This window comes from Schistocerca piceifrons, chromosome X (genome assembly GCF_021461385.2).
Source record: "Schistocerca piceifrons isolate TAMUIC-IGC-003096 chromosome X, iqSchPice1.1, whole genome shotgun sequence".
Taxonomy (NCBI): Eukaryota; Metazoa; Arthropoda; class Insecta; order Orthoptera; family Acrididae; genus Schistocerca; species Schistocerca piceifrons.
Genome location: NC_060149.1, coordinates 312,603,888 through 312,620,431, shown reverse-complemented (window position 1 = coordinate 312,620,431; position 16,544 = coordinate 312,603,888). Strand labels below are relative to the sequence as shown.

General features: G+C 42.3%; 1 protein-coding gene across 1 annotated transcript in view; it reads left to right on the top strand.

Annotated features, from left to right (window-relative positions):
• Positions 1-16,544, top strand: part of LOC124722330 (sodium channel protein Nach-like) — a 73,111-nt gene that overhangs the window by 35,067 nt on the left and 21,500 nt on the right. The window lies entirely within an intron of this gene.

Sequence of the window (16,544 nt, the reverse complement as noted above, 5' to 3'; positions counted from 1 at the left end):
TACATGCAGAGAGCCACACAACTCCTAAATTATCAAAATAATGATTCATCCAAAAGAATCTGCAAACATGCATGCTAATCGTCAACTATCGAAATCATGCACCAGTCTTTATTTAAACAATTAGAGACAGCACCACCATCCAGTGTGTTCGCCAGGAGGTCTGGACTCCAACTGGCTCAGTACACACTACTGCCAGCAGAGAGCGCTGTCGTCCATGACTTCATCTGATGACGTGCCCACCGTTATTCAAGATGGCGGCATACATTGTGTTCACCACGAGGCCTAGTACATATTGACACCACCATAGAGTGCTACCGTGGAGTTTGAATGAATTTTCGCCAATGCCATGCCCACCTGGACTTGGAAGGAAACAGTTAAAGTCTCCAACACGATCCTCAACTGAGCGCCATGTCCCCTTACCACCTCATGTTGTCGGGCTAACGTACACTAACGTGCACTTACATGTACTAATGTGCACAGTGCATGATGTCATCCAAGATGGTGGGGGGAAATGGCGCGAAACGACTTTGCCTATGATGGACATAAGTTTTTATTTTACAAGCAATGTCTCCACCACGAGATCTAGACTCCAACTGACCTAGTACATACTACTACCACCAGACGGTGCTGTCATCTCTCCTGTGATGTAATCCAAAATGGTGGTCTGCAGGGGGAAAATGGTGCGAAAATGACTCAGCCTGCGATCAGCTGCTGGGGAGAGTAAGTAAAGAGTTTACTCTATTTATATTCGAACAAATTAATTAGGAATGGAGTATATTTATCACACTGACACAGAACACATGCTTTGACATGCCTAGGGTCACGCCACACAGCCAACAGACCTGTAAACTACTCCTAAATAATGCTCTCCAGACACGCAAACAACTCCTGATTTACCGAAATAATTTCAGTGCAGACATGCAGACTCCTCCTAAATAATACGATCAGCACGCACAAGCACCATCCGCCACCCCCTGTCCACTAGAGCGCACAGGAGTCTACATATGAAGTGACACAGTCATCAGATGCCAAACCACACATAGACACCTGTTAAGGACCGACACACATGAGGCAATGGCGCCCCTTTCATCCCTTTCATACTTGACACTTGAGGAATTCCTCGCAAGATACATGTTCACCTAGGCACTCATGCTGGTGTGACCGGCCGGGGACGCAGGCGCTGTCACAGTCGAAAGCCGACACCAGATGCAGGTGAAAGTTGCATCTATTTTCAAGTATCCAGCCACTGTTATACTGACGTCACAGAACTCCAAGGAGCAGCCCCCATATGCGAGACACCTCTGGACAGCACTTGTCTTCACCGTTGATGACAGAGTAGCTACAAACCTTCGCAAATGCATCTAACAATGTTCTCAATCTTATATCACGTGACTATATAAAAAACAAGAACTGAGTCGACCTTGCGGAAATTTTATAGTGTCCCAGAAGTACTTATCGTGCGCTTTTGTAGGAGTTTTCATGATGTCTCAGCATGTATGCACGGAAATTTATAGTGTCCCATAAATACTTAACATGGACCGATGACCACGCTGTCTGGTCTCCTTCCCCAAACCAACCAAATACTTAACATGCGATTTTGTAGGAGTTCTCGTGATGTCTCAGCTTGTATGCACAGAAATTCTTGCCTAACAGAACCTGTTTACGGAAATGGCACAGAATAACATCGAATGCACTCTTCCCAGTGGTCCTAACATGATACCCTTGCTGCTCTCAACAAATGCAAACTTTCTCACCGCCGTGTAGAGGTTCCTATATCCCAGCACAAAGGATGTGAATGAATCGACATGATGATTGGCACTTATCGAATTTACCAGCCGAATTTCTGTTGTCGTCAGTATCGAAGCACAATCCACCTTTTCTTTCTTTCTGCAGTCATCAGAGGACTTCCATCTCATGTGTGATGAAACTTTACACATTCCTCTAAACGAACTTTGATTTATGCGATCCCCCCCTATCGCATCTTGGGTGTAAAATCGAGACTTCAGTGTCATAACTAAGTTAGCGATAGGTGCTTGTGAGGCGCTGCAATCCCTGTGTACACATGTGCCCGACATAAGTGCTGTTTACAGAGTTAGTGACGGAATGACTTGTAATTTTCGCATGTCGGACGCTGCTGCTATGCGTTTATCTGTTTCCTTGTAAGAGGTATTCGCCATTACTGACGGTCATTTTATATAGGGCTGATGCATGTATAGTATAATTTCCGAACCGTGATCGGATGTGAACAATGGGTGCTATACATCTCTGGAAAGCTGTATTGTACTCGTATCACACAGAGTCAATGTTTTAAGGAAGTAGACTTTTTTTCGTTTTACGGTTCGATAAGATAGTTTACCGTAGAGAAATCTGGAAGAAGGATGTATGTCCTGGGCTTGAAATACATTTCTTACATTGGAATATTAACAGCGTTATATTCCATACTGCTGATAGTTTGGAAATGCATGCAATCTAACATTATAGCCCGTTTTAAGCGCAGAACGTTGTAGCCTTAGCAGTGTATGTGTTAATGTTCTCTCTCTTACCAATACCTTGCAGGCACCGATCCTAGACTCTAGAACAATACTTTAGAGTTGATAGCTTGGTTGATTTACGTAAAAATGCGTCGAACTCCATCCGTCTGCAGAGCCATCGTGTATAAAAATCATTCTTTCCTTGTTCTTTTTAACCGTATGCTATTACATCACGACACTTTGAAATCTGTTACTATACATCCATAAGGAGAGCTAAGCTCCTCGACATGGGCGCACCTCGAGAAGTCTCATGCACTTCGATGAGTGAGATCCCGGAAAACCCTTTTCATTCACGAGGCATGGAGTGTAACGGTATACTTCTGATCAGTTGCAGATTAGTTCGCTAATGGTGCTACAAGGAGTGTTGGTCACTGACAGTGTAAGGAGGGTCTTTCACTCTAATTGTACCCTAAGACAGCGAGAATGCTCTGTGACTCTCATACGCAGGGAGATAGATCTTAAATTATAAACTATGCTCGATGTGATTGAAATATGTAGAGCACTGTGTGGTATACTTTCATGATTTATGTGTTCGAGAATGAACACTGAATGGACATACTGCACATTCATCTATTCATGTTTGCAAAGATACAAAGTGGAGAGGGATCAGTTTAGCTATGATACTGAAATTGGGCAAAACATTCTGTAACATCACTTGAGTGGCATGTGGTCAGCACACTGGTCTCCCGGCACTATGTCTGTTTCTGAGACTGGAGCCGCTACTTCTCAATCAAGTAGCTCCTCATTTTGCCTCACAAGGGCTGAGTGCAGCCAGCTTTCCAACAGCACACAGCAGACCGGTTGGTCACCCATCCAAGTGCTAGCCCAGCCTGACAGCGCTTAACTTTGGTGATCCGACGGGAATCAGTGTTACCGCTGTGGCAAGGTCGTTGGATGGCACACTGTTGGTCTCCACATAAGGATTGACTGACATCGTTTGTTTGAGTTGGAGAGAGAGTTTTGGAGGCAGGCAACCTTCTGGGGTGCATTGCACCGAAACAGTGATCACGTGCATGGCTGCAATATGAGGAATCAGTCGAAACGAAACCTAGAGTTATCAGCTATTCCATCAGTGTGAGAGACGAGTCTAAATGTAGAGCTCATGAATCACGTTCGGACTGTAGTTTGGGGACTCTACACAATGCGAGCAAACTCTTCCGGTTTCCTTATGCTGTAAGTGTCTTATATTTAAAATCAGCTTTTCCTAGTTTCCTGCGAAAGGCCATGGATCAGAACTTCTTAATGTCAGTTTAGAACATGGCACAGGGCTCGAAGTCATGGCAGAAAAATGAAGTGTTTGGCACTGTACCAAAGCGTGTTAGAAAACAATGTTTCAAACAACTAAACAGGACCAGAGGGAGCATCTTTTGAGACTTAGTATAGTCTGTGGGATACGGTCATTTGCCTAGAGTATAGGTGATCAAACTTTAAAGTGGCCTCTGCAGTGCCTGTATATTTAATAGGATCGTGCCACGCAGGAAGCAGTAGAGCAGCAGTTTGAGGTGTAAATTCGGTGAGGGACTGTGTACACCGTTAGGAATCCTTCGATGGCTGCATGCTGCGCTATTCTGGGGAGCACTGCAAATTCTCTTTCTCCATACTGGAGCCCCACTGTAGCTTTGCATCATCGCGCCAGCATCAGTGCCTAGGTGACTTCTATATCAGATGCAGTTAGTTGAGCTTTTATAGGTCGTAATTTTTCTCTGTTGGGTGATAGAGAATAACAATGATAGCATGTTGGGCTGACTGATTTGAATGGACGCAGATCTGCTTCGTGCTGTAGTATCTGTATCTAGTTTGGAGACGTACGACATTGCTCGAGTTTCCATCGAATGGTCAAAACATGGTCCTGTTGCAGTAACTCAGGTCGTTCTGTTTCTACATGGGTTGTGGAAGGTGGTGGATATGTCTTTCTCTGACTTATTCTCAGTTCTGAATTAAATTGGAACGTTCACTCGCGGAAAGCAGTAGAAATGGGAGCAGTTGCACGATCTGTACGGGGCAGCTAGGTTCAGGAAAGGTGACTCGTTTTCAGATATGAGAGTGACAGAATATGATTGAGTAGTGGTTGTAATAATTAAAGGAATTGTCAATAGGATCAAACACAAGTATGTGCTTGAATGGAAAGACTCGATTCCAAATCATGGACATCATTTCTAAAGGACAGCATAACACTAGAGGTCTGATAAGATAGTGTACATTTTCTTACGATCTCAATCAGCACATCATTGACTACTACTGTTTGTGTTCCTTCACAGTCATCGCCTATAACTCAGTGCATATACCACAGAACCTCTAATATGGTCTCGAAACAGAATGTGCTACAAATACTATAGAAATATCTAGCTGAGATGGTGTGAGAGAGTCGCAAATACCACGTTCCTTAGCCGAATCACTTTCAAAATGTGGTAACTTTATCATGAGGTTGCATTGTGGGCTGGTAATACACATGCCTACAATCGCCATCACGATATTTGTCCAGAAAAAAAAACCTACCTGATTCAGAGGTAATGACATACCTCACTCCGTAAAGCGGTTATAGCTTTAAACATGCTTACTTGTGTGCACTTGTAGAACCAAGATCGCTTGTGACAGTAACATGCAGTAGTTGTTGCGATTGGTTTTTTTTAACATCTGGTCGATTATGTCTCTCTTTCTAAGACACAGTGGTAGCACTCGCAGGAAGAAATATAAGAAACATGCACACCCATCCTTGATTTTTAGTCAGTATTATTTCGTATGGTAGGCAATCAGCTATTGAAAAAGTATTATACTTAGTAGTAAGGGATGCGTGATATGTTCGCATTTGAGCATCAGGTTTATAAAGTATGTGTTTGTGTAAAGAAAATGACTATGTCCAGTAGTAAGGAAGGTACATGTACCGGGTGAACAAAAAGTCGGTGTAAATTTGAAAACTGAATAAATCACGGAATAATGTAGATAGAGAGGTACAAATTGACACACATGCTTGGAATTACATGGGGTTTTATTAGAACAATATATATATATATATATATATATATATATATATATATATATATATATATATATATATAAGTTCAATAACTGTCCGACAGATGGCTCTTCATCTGATTAGAATAGCAATATTTAGCATAACAAAGTAAAACAAAGCAAAGATGGTGTTCTTTACAGGAAATGCCCAATATGCCCACCATCATTCCTCAACAATAGCTGTAGTAGAGAAATAATGTTGTGAACAGCACTGTAAAGCATGTCCGGAGTTATGGTCAGGCACTGGCGTCGGATGTTGTCTTTCAGCATCCCTAGAGATGTCGGTTGATCACGATACACTTGCGACTTCAGGTAACACCAAAGCCAATAATCGCATGGACTGAGATCTGGGGACCTGCGAGGCCAAGCATGACGAAAGTGGCGGCTGAGCACACGATCATCACCAAACGACGCGCGCAAGAGATCTTTCACGCGTCTAGCAATACAGGGTGGAGCGCCATCCTGCATACACATCGTACGTTCCAGCAGGTGTTCATCAGCCAGGCTGTGGATGATGCGATTCTGTAACATATCGGCGTACCTCTCACCCGTCACGGTAGCAGTTTTGCTGCCAAGTGCCATGTGTCGGACATTTTGTGAACCTTTTTTTTTTTTTGTTCTAATAAAACCCCATGTCATTCCAAGCATGTGTGTCAATTTTTACCTCTCTATCTACATTATTCGGTGGTTTATTAAGTTTTCAAATTTATACTGACTTTTTGATCACCCGGTATTTCTGTTTCCAGAGCCACAGCCTTCAGCAGGGTATATTTCGGATACTTCGCTCATTGTCGAATGCCATTCAATTGAGACTGTGGTCATAACATTTAATTGCAAGTATAATAATAAAAAATATATGTAACCGGTTTTCTAGAATGATTCCGTGCATGCATGGCCAGTGGTGGGAATGAGTCACGGTTCCCATTAATGACAGCATCCGTCTGAATGCAAAGGCCTGTTGGAGTCTACGAATGTATCTGAGTTAACTTTGTCATCCTCTACACGATGGAATAGTGAACTAATACTTAGTATGTGAAGGATAGCTTTCGTGATCAAGTGGAAGTTTGAGAAGGAATATGGAGGTGCGTTTGTGTTGGACTGTTAATGTCACCAATGTAAATTGTTCGGTTGACTACTTCTGCAAATTTCGTGCCATTATTTAGTTGAGAGAAGATCGATTGTGGGGTGTGCATCTAGCAGCTGAAAGAGACGTTTCCTTGTTCTTTAGACATGAGAAAAACCTTAGTTGGCTTGTAAATTATAGGTATGATTTCGAATCTGTTACATCAGCGAGATCGGTATTCGCGTATGGAAATATCATTTTTCACCTGTTTATTTCTAGTTACTCGGCGGTCTAAAGCACACTCCATCTAGCTAAAGTTTTGGGTTTGTAGAGAAATAATTTCCAGCTATATCTTGGGAGTTATGTTGCATGAGCGATTGGGAGGCTACTCCTGTGTGCTTGATATCGGGAAGTACCGCGAAAATGATATAATATTATGGTAAACAATGCGAAAATACTTGTGTTCTTGGATTCAAGCTCCTGTCATTAGTGAGATACCAGTGTAATTGAGTAAGAGTAAGTTTAGTTGTCGGTGCAATATGGCAATCAGTGTAAAATAGTTTATTGCCGCTGAAAGTCTCGTCTGTCGAAAGAAAGAAAGTGTGGACAGTGCTTCCCTAGGACTGAGGGGCATCGTGACATATAGATGGTGTGAGTGTATATATACCATAATTTATTTGTGTGCTGTACAGATATAAAAGATAACTGCACTGTTTGTGTAAAATGTTTATATATTGCATTGTAAACTTACTGTGGCTTATGTTGTGTAAAATGTGTATATATTGCATTGTAAAGTTACAGTGGTTTATGTTGTGGCGTGACTAGAGAGAATGACTGTGTGTTCTATCGTGAGGTACTTATAGATTCAGCACATCGATAAATGCGAGAGATTTTTATGTGGAAAATTATATGCACTACAGATACTGAAATTCGCTCTAGAAGCACAGCCATCAAGAGGAGACATTGCCTGTACATCAATCGGTGTTATACTGTAGCAGTAATCGTCATATTTAACTGTAGTTAGATTGGTAAATATGTTCCTGGCTTCCAATATCCTTGTGAGTCTCATATGCATTTGATGATCCACAGACAACTTTACGGGTTTAACTGTCAATGCACTTTAGCGACCTGTGCAAAATAATTGTACCACTGAAAGTCCCATCTTGCTGCCATCTTGAATAGTGGTAGTCATATCATCAGATGACGTCATGGACAACAGCGTCCTCTGCTGGCGGTAGTGTGTACTAAGTCAAAAAAAATGCTCAAATGTGTGTGAAATCTTATGGGACTTAACTGCTAAGGTCATCAGTCCCTAAGCTTACACACTACTTAACCTAAATTATTCTAAGGACAAACACACACACCCATGCCTGAGAGAGGAGTCGAACCTCCACCGGGACCAGTGTACTAAGTCAGTCGGAGTCCAGACCTCCTGGCGAACACACTGGATGGTGGTGCTGTCTCTGATTGTTTAAATAAAGACTGGTGCATGATTTCGATTGTTGACAATTAGCACGCATGTTTGCAGAGTCTTTTAGATGAATTATTATTTTGACAATTTAGGAGTTGTGTGGCTCTCTGCATGTAAATGTATTGCATTATTTACGAGTGGTTTGCATGTCTGTAGGCTGTGCAGTGCGTTATTTTGACAGTTTACAATTAGTAGGCACGTGTGTAGAGCATTATACATGAGTTATTTGGGAATAGTTTGTAGGTCTGTATGCTGTGTGACATATCAGAGCGTGTGTTCTGTATCACTGTGATAAATATACTCCATCCCTAAATAAATTGTTCCAAAATAAATAAAGTACGCTCCTTCCTCTCTCCCGCAGCCCCGTGTAGGCTGATTCCATTTCCCATGAATCCCTAGGAAGAGGTGGCGGTCAGGTGACTGAGGTTAGTCCGAGTGTCCTTTCTTTCCAGCAATTTTCTTAGGTTGGTAGCGAAACCCCAAGTGACCTTTCTTTACTGCCAAAATTCAAACTTGGCGCCAGTTCCTAGGAAGAGGTGGCGGTCAGGTGACTTAGGTTAGTAGAAGTAGCCCAATTGTCCTATCTTCCCACGATTTTCTTAGGTTAGTATAGATAACTGTGGTGTGATGCGTTATCCTGTTGGAATTTTAACTTCGCGGCATTTTTCTTGGGGAGGGTAGGGGGGGCATGGCTCTTTCGCGCCAAAATTCAAACTTCCCACCAAAATCAACCATTTTGAATGACGTCATAGCAGCCATCTTGGATGATGTGATGAGCTGTTGCGAAGTCTACTTGCTGCCGTCTAAGATGACGTCATCACCACAATCTTTGGGACATCTGGCAACAATGCAGAGTACGCTGATGCCCCCCTTGCTCCAATACTATTGACTTTATTACTTCGAAGATACACACCGGCCTTGCGCTGAGCTCGTCGATGGCGCCGCGTAACGTGCATGGGTCAGCACCAACGTGAATGGAGGAATCTGCAGCATAAACTTCCGGTTGCCCAGCCTTGCGGATGTAGAGATCCCACTCACACCTCAGCTAAGTGGCCGCCGCATATGTTAACTGTGCCCACGGCCCGGAACATGGCTGACTTCTCCCTCAAGCGTGAGGAAAGCAGCCAGCCGCCATCATTGTAATGAGCCTTAGCAGCTCCGGTCATCCCCCAGGGCAGCGTGTTCAGTGCCCGCATACGGCTCTGCACCCGGGAGGCCACGGGTTTGCGTACCAGCCCCGCCGCTGCGGACAGCAGCTTGCAGTCCGCCAGACGATGACACCCACAGATCAGAGACTGGCAGCCCTCTCGCTCCTCGAGCCGGTGTAGCTCCAAGGTGTGACGCACCCCGTTGCAGCAATGACGCGTTTGCATAGCGGAAGTTGGAGGTAGCTCCAGCGGGCCAGTTGGCCATCACCAGAAGGTTGTCGTGATTGGCCTACAACTTAAACAATCGTCATTCTCTCCGGTACTATATTCAGACATAATGGCGACACAATTGCCCGATTTGTGCTTCCGGGCTCGCTTGTTTATGTCTTTTTCCCTATGCCTCTGATGTAATTCTTCTGGAGGGACAAGTGGAGTGTTCTTTGATAATAATAATGAGAGCTTTCCTCAGCCCACTACGGCCCCTACACACAGGTCACTAGGTGCTTTTTTAACTGCCAGGTTCAGGTTCTTCACAGCATGTTGGTACCCTGTGCTAGCCTGATTACTTCACATTTGTATACAGTGTCCACCGGGTATGACTTCCAGCCTTCAAGTGGTGTCATAACCCTGCATCGCCGAATGGTTTGCAAAATATCAATATCATCCACACCTGACATCCGATGTGCCAATCAGTCCCTCAACTACTGCCTTCCAGCCATAGCTGCTCGGGATTTACAAGAATTCCCCACATTCACGCCTCTACTTGTTCATGGCGCTACAACTCCATGGCTTTATTTTTTTCCATAAACTTTAGTTACCTTTCCAATTTTCTCCTTCGTTTCCTTTACTGCTTGTTCATTGTACAATCTGAATATCATTACAACCCTGTCTAACTTCCTGTTCAACTAATCTCTTCGGTTAATATCTTTTCGACTAGTAGTCTGGTGTCTGAATAACTTATAGATAACTTTTCACTCCCTATATTTTATTCCTGCTACCTTCAAATTTTCGAAGAGTGCGTTTCAGTAAACATGGTGAAAGCTTCCTCTAATCTGCAAATGCTATAAACATAAGGCGAGGACAGCCAATGATCCCTTCAATGGAGATGCACACCAAGCTCGAACTCTTTCGGGAATACATCAAATGAAGTCTCAATTGCCAATAATGACTACCATCTGCTGTAGAATGGAATGACAGCAATTAAAATTTGTGCTGGACCGGGATTCGAACCCAGATTTCCCGCTTATCTCAAGCGGTTGCCTTATCATGTGGCTATGCGTGCATGATTCAGGGCCAGACCCAAACTTCCATAGTCACTTGCCCGGTATCGGTAGATAAATACGCTATAGCAGTGCCTTTATTATTCTGATTACGATGCAAAGTTCCTTTGGACATGGGTGCATGTACAGGAATATACATAATGGATGTATGAGTACCGGTCGTAGACACGTGGTTGGCACCATATGGAAGTTTGGGTGTGATCCTGAAACGTGCACAGGTAGCCACATAAGGCGACCGCTCGCGATAAGTGGGAAATCCGCATTCGAGTTCCGGTCCGGCACAAATTTTCGTTGCCCTCATTCCATTCTACAGCTGATGGTAGTCATTATTCGCAATTGGGAATTCATTTGATGTGTTTGCTAACGGCTGTGGTTGCTGCAGTGCCTCTTACTTTGGACATGCATGCATGTGCTAAGGATCTTTTCATCATAATCAGAATAACACAGGCGTTGCAATATCGTATCATAAGGGAATAGGTGAAAAGCCGCAAGTAATGAGGATAATGGGCAAGGCACACTTTCTCAGTAGTGTGTGGATAATATGAGGATTTGGATCTGATGGGAAGTGTACTAGGGTAGTCCATGCAGTAACGACGATAGCTGTGTCCACATGACATAGTAGTCAGCGCTTCTGCCAACTGAGCAGTAGACCCATGTTGGAATCCCGGTCCATCACGAATTTTCATCTTACTTCACTGATTTAAATCAATGCCCGCTGGAAGCTAATATCTTTAATTCCTTTGTACCTATAAATGTAGGTTTGCAAATGGTTCAAATGGCTCTAAGCACTATGGGACTTCACATTTGGGGTCCTCAGTCCCATAGACTTACAACTACTTAAACCTAACTAACCTAAGGAAAACACACAGCTCCATGCCCGAGGAAGGATTCGAACCTGCGACCGTAATGGCACAGTGGTTCCGGACTGAAGCGCCTAGAATCGCTCGGCCACAGTGGCCGGCTTAGGTTTGCATTTCTTCTGTCTGTTTTGCAGCGTAAGTCGTAGGTTCAGCATTGCTCTATGCGTTCCTGTATTTCTCTGGAACTCAAACAGACCTTCCCCGCAATCGGTTACTGCCGGTTTTCTTCACTCCTTTGTAAATAATTCGTGTCAGTGTTTTGAAACCAAGATTTAATATACTGATGATTCGGTAAAATTCACCCTGTTAGCATCTGCCGACGTCTCTGTAATTGGGATTATTACTTTCTTCTTCACGTCTGAAGGCATTTCACCTGTTCCATATATCTTGAATTTCAGGTGGCATAGCTTTGTCATGGCTTATTCTTCCCAGGATCTCAATAAATTTGAGGGAATGTCTTGCATTGTTGTATTTCCTCTTCATCAACTTCCTCTCCCCTTTCCAGAATATTGTCTGCTAGCTTGTTTCAGTTGTAGATTTATAAAAGTTCTACATATTATTTTAATTTTTCAGGCTTTCCTTAGTACTGGTGTGACATCTGAGCCCTTGATACTGATACAGCTGCTTCAATTTTCTTCGAAAAATGGCATAATTTTCCCAACTTTCTCACAGTCATGCATTTGTCCTGTAGCTTTTATTGCTTAGCCATTTTCCACTTTCCGTTTATCTTAATTTTTGTTGTCTATATTCCCCTTTGCCTGCCAGAATTGCTGCTTTTTGTATGGGGTGTTTCAAAGTCATCGCATCAAACATCTAGGGGGTTATAGACCACTTCATAGGGAACAACTTTTGTGAGAGATAAAATGTTCACTGACGCTTCCTGTCGCCATCAGGCATCCTTTAATGTCCGCGGGACTTGGGACGACGAGATTTAACTTAACTAGAAGATCTAACCACATGTGCTGTGTAATAACCTACCCAGGCAAACTGAAGAGTGATTTTCAAGAAGAAAACCATAAGAACAATTGCGGAGAGAGGTATTTTAGAAGCGAGTCAGGAACTTCAATTTTGCTTGACCCAGCGCTTTTCACACGAAGCAAATGACAGAATTACAGGAAACAGATATTTCTTGCGCATGCGGCAGATTGCCTATGCCCTGCCGCCTCTTAAGGGCATAACCAGTGCGTCAGCGAATATTTTCTCTCTCATAAAAGTTGTTCCTCGTGGCGTGATATAACACCCCTAGACGTTTGGTGCAAAGATTTTAAACCATGCTGGAGTTCCTCCCTTCACCAATTAAGATCAATATGTTATGGGTTGTCCAAGGATATATACTATGTCTTGCCTCTTAGCCTAATTGTTCTTCTGCTGCCTTCACAACGCCAATCATAAAGTTACCCGTTACTATTTTGTTGTTGTCCTGTTCTCTTCCTCTGTTTCAGTCAATCGTTGCCTAATGTTGCCTTTGAAACTCCGATAAAACTCTTTTTATTAGCCTACTGTCGGATTCCACTCTGCAGTCACCATAAAATTTTCGTTTTCATTAATAATCCTAATAATTTCTTTTGTCTCATCATACATTCTTTCAGTTTCTTTTTCATCTGTGGCTCGAGTAAGCATATAAACAAGTTCTACTGTGGTAGCTGTTGGCTTTGTATACGTCTAGGTTGTGATGATGAACTCATTATGTTGTACACAGCAGCTAACCTACATCGTTATTTTAATATTAATTATTAGACATACTCATTCATTAGACTTATTTAATTTTGTTTTCAATCCTACCACCTCACTTAACTAATTCTCAGTTTGTGTAACTTCAACCCCTCTATTTTTTTAATTTTTTTTTTCTAAATTCTCTACCCTACATACCGTCTTAAGGGACCTAACATTCCCTCTACCATCTTTACAAGACTAATTTTTCCATATGATTGTATTTTGCAAATGAGTCATTGTCTGGTGATCCGGAGGGGGTGGCAATTTACCTGCAGAATAGTTTACCCAAAATTACTCCATCACCATTACATTAACTCATACAGTACGGCTACATACCTCAGGAAATACAGCGACTGTTTTTTTAATAGTAATTCTAAAATTATTTCATAGAAACGTAGCTTGGTTGCCAGTCAGCAGCTAAACCAGTACAGTAATTCATTCCATGTTTATCTGAATTTTGATTAGAGCTATGGGCTAGCCATTTGGTAAATTTTCCACATCATCTTCAGTCCAAACAGCTACAATTCTCACTTTGTGAACAAAATTTTTGTCATGTTGGAACTGAAATGACCAACTTCAAATCAGTTCTGCAGTGTGGGTAGCAGGAAAGTATCAGTTTGAGCCTGATGAGCCTTAGAGTATTTTGCACCAAATATGCAGGGTGACCCGAAAGTCCATTAACATTTGAAAATTCAGTACTTCACGGAATAATGCAGGTAGAGAGGTAAAAATTGGCACACATGCTTGAAATGACTTGGGGTTCTATTGAAACCGAAACACTGCCCTAAATGGTCAACAGATAGCACTTTATATGATACAAAACAATAATTAGCATAACAACTGATTTTTAGTGAAGACAATTTTCTTTATAACAGAGGCTCCAACAATACCTGCAGTTGAGGGACAATGTTGTGGAGAGTGCTGTACAGCACATCAGTAGGTATGGTGAGAAACTGCCATGGGATGTTGTCATTTAGCATCCCAAATGAGGTCGGACGATCATGGTAGACTTGCGACTTCAGGTAATCCCACAACCAATAATCACACAGATTGGCACCTGGAGACCTAGGAGGCCAAGCATGATGAAAATGGCGGCTCAGCACATGTTCCTCACCAAAAGGTGTGCAAGAGATCTTTCACTCATGTAGCAATATGGGGTGGAGCACCATCTTGCGTTTAAGTCGTACCTTCCAGTAGGTGGTTGGCAGTCAGGCTAGGGATGATGCGATTCTGTAACACACTGACGTACCTCGCACCTGACATGCTGAATGTTTGTAAAACACCCACATTTCTTCAAAGAAAAAGGGTCGATCACGACTGATGTGGTAAATCCACGCCACACTGTGACTTTCTCATCATGCAGTGGGGTTTCCACAAAAGTTAGGATTTTTGGTAGCCCAAACTTTGCAGTTTTGGGTCCCTTGTTTGTCTGGACTGCAGGTTTTCCTTTGTAGATTCTGAAGTTTCCTGAATCAAAATGATTTTTGTCAGTAAATCGTGTTTCTTGAATCGCAAGGATTTTTATGTGGAATTTTTCCATAGTATTTGTGAGTTGTTTGAGTTAACCTACTTTGGAGAGTGTGTTTATGTTGAGAGTTCCTATGAAGTTTTTCTGTTTTGGTCTTAGAGAATTTGAGAAGCTCTGGCTCTTCTGTGCATGATGTGCCTGGTCCCCCAGAATCCAAGGACCACGAAAATTCAGTCCAGAGACTGATGCCTGGGGCAGTGGATTTCTTTCCTTTTGTTCCATCAGGCTTATTGAAGTTTAAACTTGTTTTGTGATGATCTTCTAATAAGGTCACATGTTTATGATTTGATTGTTGAGTTCAAGAAGAACATCGAGCAGCGGCAGCAACTAGGTGAACAGATGCTGACCGCTACCTGCTGGATTCCAGAACAGACACTAGTGGATTTGGGCTGCCTCTTCTGCCAGTTCCACTGTACCGATGATCTTCATCTCTGCCTTCACTGCCATTGAGGTCTTCGCTGTATCCCTGCTGAGTGCCCCTCACAATGTACTATCACCTGGGCCAAGTGAACCAAGGCTTTCTAACAAGGTGTTCCTCCTCCCCCTCTTTCTTTTTCAACCAGGCTTGGGACTGGCTTTGTGTGTGTGTGTGTGTGTGTGTGTGTGTGTGTGGTGTGTGTGTGTGTGTGTGTGTGTGTGTGTGTGTGTGTGTGTGTCATTACACATTCAGACATATATTTGTGGAGTAGAATGAGTTCTCAAGCAAATATTATTTCATTTCATGTTTGAAGTTAATTTAATTGTCTATTACATTTTTCATGACATTTGGGAAGCAGTCTAAGACTTTTATAGTTCAATGCCTCACTACTTTCTGTGAAAATAATCAATTTTTGAAAATGTAATGTAATTGGATACATAAAAAAGTCTATTCACTAAGCAGTGGCAGGAGAACACAAAAATAAAAGGTACTATTAAAGTTTGCAAGCTCTCCGAGCCAGTGGCTCCTTCTTCTGGCAGAAGTGTTGAAGGGAAAGAAAGAGTTGTGAAGGAAAAGGACTGGTGAGGTTTAGGATAAGGTGTAGAGTTTGGAAAATTCATCAAGAACTGTGGGTCAGGGAAGAGTTAATATATGGAATGAGAAGAAACTACACCTTTTCTTTAACCTCACCATTACTTTTCCTTCCCCTTTTCCTTTCCCTTCGACCTTTCTGCCAGAAGAAGGAACCACTGGCTTTGAAAGCTTGCAAACTTTAATACTTTTCATATGTGTGTTCTTCTGCCAACCACTACAAGAACTAATACTATTGAGGTTTAAGTATTTGTACCCTGTTATAATTTAAGTCACAACTTTTCATTTCTCCACATCTGATCTACAGCAACTGAGTGTTGAGTTTTGTCGCTCCACATTCAGCAATCTTATTTCAGTAGTTAACTGATATTGAGAAAGATATTAGAAGTCTACATGATTTTGAGGCACTACTGCACCTGGTGAAATTATGTGCTCACACATTTTACTTGTTACACCTCCTATTACTTTAAAGTCCTTTTCATTTTCACAATTTTCAGCCTCAATATTCTGTTACAACAACTTCTTTTAACATTTACAGGCTAACTCTGTGCATAGTCTGACAGAACTGCTGTTCTCACATCTGTAACAAACTGCAATATTTCCTTAGATCAGTGGCCCTCCAGTAGCCGTCCATAAGCAAGTGTAAGAGGGTACACTTGCCCCTCCCTGAAATCTGTTGTACAGACTTTCTGTTCATTGTAGAATTTCCAGTAATTACCAGGAACAATTGTCTGTAACTCTATTAAACTGCATATTTCACATTGCCAAACATGGCATTAATTTCTGTGAGTTTAATAATAACTATAGATATTGGATTTTTTTGGTTTTCAAACTGTTCATAAGAAATTATATTTATTTCTTGCTGCAGCAGTGGTTATAGGGTTTTTCTGCAGTCAAAGTCTTGTGAACCTTTTCAGAACAGTGCCAAA